Below are 3,742 nucleotides of genomic sequence, written 5' to 3'. Positions count from 1 at the left end.
CGACGTCGGTGATGCGCCAGGCGGATTCGATCCGGGACCGGCGCGCCTACACGAGTCTAGAAAACAGCACATTAGCGCTCTCGGCTAACCTGGTGGGTTATATGCCAGGGAGACTATTTTGAGAAATAAAAACGTAGACATGAAGAATACAGATGTAAAATTTTACTTATATCTGTTTATTGAAAAAGCTTTAAGAGTTTTCACATAAAAAATTCTGAGGCGTCATTCTTTAGCATGCCCTCGTGTTACTGATACAGGCAGAGACTAGTATTTCCTCAACATGTTATACAACAGGCTGACTGCCATTAATAAATTCCCTACTTCGGTCTTGCGTGGCAAGTGGTGCCACCATTAAGATTCGAAGACACGGAGATTCTTTGCCACATATATAACATCCACAGTTTTATACTCCACAGTAACAGCATGTGGATACTTTTGTCGTGAAGGTGAGAGGCTAAGTGATTCAGATAATTTCATGAAATATTATTAGCATTCGTAGGAATGATTAGAACATTTGAAGCTTCCTCATACATGCTGCTAGTAAAATAGAGCTACGTTATTCGTAAAAGGATAGTTTCATGAAACTATATTACCTAACAAGCTCAGGGCAGTTTTCTAAAGGAGGACACATTACACTTAAAGAGTCGTCCAAAACTTAGATGGATTTTGAAACTCGTGCTTGTCTGTGAGAAATAGCGCCAGTAAACTGGGACATTCACAGAAGGGCGAAATAATGGCTGCAGCACCTGCAGACAATATCTTCAATTTCTGTGGAGCCAGTGTCCTTTCTTTCGAGGCATTAAGGAAACACAGGAAACAATGGGCAGATGTTATTTGATAATCACTTATCTTCGTATTCACGTCAGTAACACTTCCTTTCTTCGAGATGAAGATAGTGACTGTACCGGCACTGGAACGTTAGGGTAATGGAGCGTAAATGGTTTTGCAGATTTCTATTGAGGGAAGTTGTCTCGCCGGGGCACCATTGTGCTCGCCAAGGAAAGTTCTCCCTCATCTCTCTCTCTCTCTCTCTTCTCTCTCTCTCTCTCTCTCTCTCTCTCTCTCTCTCCCCTCCCCCCCCCCCCCCTCCCGTCTGTCTGAAGTCCTCCCCACTCCTAAAGTTAATATCTGTCAGCGCTCGGAGACTTACTAAACTTCTCCCATTTTCAGATACTGAGCAGCAATCCCGATACTGAGCAGCACAACTTCACTCATAAACACTTCCTATTTATGCGAACGTAACATCGTGAACAGTTAGTTTCGTGCGTTTGATAGACGATAGTATCAGTAAGAAAGGTAATTTTACGTCCGAACGAACAGGTTTGAGAGCACACTATTTTCGTTAATAATTAGAGACTGAATCATAACTTGGAACGAACTGGCGTCGTGAGGAGAGGAATCTGTAGAAAATAAGACATTTTCATTTTTGAAACGACTTATAAACTCCACTATCATCCTTCGAATGCAATCAAAAAAATCTGGTACTTTCATTCACTGACGAATATTAAGTGTGTGCAGCCATCACAAAACCCCATGTTAGTTCCTCTCCATTTTTAGGATTCCTTGACTCGGTGGTAGAAACGGAATCCTTATGGGATCAGTTTGTTGTCCGTTTGTCTGCCCGTCCCCTTTTCTTAGGAATGGATAGAGCAGTCAAGTTTAAGTTTATGCCAAATGCTAAGGTCTACCGTCTTTTGACAGCGTAAAAAAATTAAGTTTCTAATTAAATGAAATCAAAAAAGCTACGGCCATTTATGTCACCTATTTTTATACTCGCAAACTCAATCATCAGAACGTATAGATGTACATCAAGACACAGAATTAAGTTTGCAGGGAACAATCAGAGCGCGTGTCACACTCACACTCGTTAGAACTGCAAAAATTCACAAACGTGACAATCTGTGCATGGAAGAAAGACATAGAAATAAATGATAATAGTTATCTGTGATTTACACGCTACCTGTTTCTCTTTGAGTTACCTGTCTGGTATACAGAAAGATCGATAGCCTCCTTAATATTACTGGCTGTTCACAAGTTCCTGGAGCCAACAACTTTACATTATGCTTCTGAAAGCCCTTTCAGATGTTAGCCTTTGGTCGGGACATGAATGGTGCCTCCACGCAGACTGAATTTCGCCCTCGCAGTTGGTCGTCCCCTGGGCAACGGCAAACCCTTTCAGTCCAGAACTGCAGAATACTTCTTTTCCGATACAGACGTGTGTCAGACGAGAAAGAAGTTTGGTTTTAAACAAGGGACTTTTTGAAGACAAAAAGCACTCCGCATATATCGACATGACGAACAACAAAAGTCACAGATGTACTGGGCAGCAGACGCAAATGCTACCGCCTTTGCCAAGAACGTAAGAAGAAGAATGTCAACAGCGACCAAGGGTGTGTTAAATGTGGCTGTCCGACCCAGTACTGAGCCAAGTGATTAAGATTAACACTAGCGTCACGCTCTTGAGTATTTAAACTGACGTTCGGTTATCTTTATTTAGCTAGCTGCTCAAAGAAACGATCTGATAAGACTCATAATTTTGTAACTAGCGCTGCACTTATGCAATCATGAAGCTAAAGAGAAATTTTATAATTAATTTTGTTGGTGTTCTTTAGTCATCAAATGAAGTACTCTGAATTAAAGCATGACATACAGTATTACGTAACAAGCACCCTACACAATGGTCTGCTGTATCGTCAGAGTAGAAATCAGAGTGGCTTAGGATCGTTTAATGCTAACCAATTAAGACTTTTTAGGAAATCGCGAAACTCCTGTATAGAAATCAGCGTGGATTCCACGAACAGAGGTCTCGCGGAATTCAGTTCATTGTGTTTGTGCAAGAAATTCAGAGTTCTGTAGACTGTGGCGGATAGATGAATGACGTTTCCTTCGCCTTCGGAAGGCTCTTTATGCAGTTTCGCAGTGCAGTCTACGACAAAATACGACCTGACCGAGTGTCACATACTATTTATCATTGAATTTAGGACTTCCTTGCAGGTGCAATTCAATACGTCGTACGTAACGGAACAAGATCTACAGATGTAAAGGTAATTTCGGGAATGTGCCAATGGAATGTTATAAGGCCTTCACTGTTTACGATATAAAAAAGTGATCTAGTGGTTCAAAAAGAAATGGCTCTGAGCACAATGGGACTTAACATCTGGGGTCATCAGTCCCCTAGAACTTTGAACTACTTAAACCTAACTAACCTAAGGACATCACACACATCCATGCCCGAGGCAGGATTCGAACCTGCGACCGTAGCGGTCGCGCTGTTCCAGACGGTAGCGCCTAGAACCGCTCTGCCACTCCGGCCGGCAATCTAGTGGACAGAGTAGGAAACTCCACGAGGCTACTCGCGGATGATGATTTAGTTTATAGGAAAGTGTCAGTACCAGAAGAATGTTCTGAAGTGCAGGAACACATGCAAACGATTGATCATTCGCGAAAGGATTAGCAGTAAATACAACGTGTTGCGGGAGAAAAAGGATACGGAGATCCACTACTGTTGAACTATGCTAGGGCAACAAATCCTGGCAACAGTAATAGCCGTAAAATACCTAAGAATAACCAACCGGAGCGACCTAAAGCGTAGTGACTCAAATGGTGGGGAAAGCAGATGAGAGGCTGAGTCTCATCAGGAGAATGTTAAGCACATGTAGACCCAGAAATGAAGTGGCTTACAACTGGTTCTTGAGAATTCGTCATAAATCGGGGCCCTTGTCAAGTTAAGTTAATAGAAGAG

This window comes from Schistocerca serialis, chromosome 4 (genome assembly GCF_023864345.2).
Source record: "Schistocerca serialis cubense isolate TAMUIC-IGC-003099 chromosome 4, iqSchSeri2.2, whole genome shotgun sequence".
NCBI classification, from domain to species: domain Eukaryota; kingdom Metazoa; phylum Arthropoda; class Insecta; order Orthoptera; family Acrididae; genus Schistocerca; species Schistocerca serialis.
The sequence above is the reverse complement of the archived record's forward strand: the minus strand, read 5'-3'. Positions refer to the sequence as shown.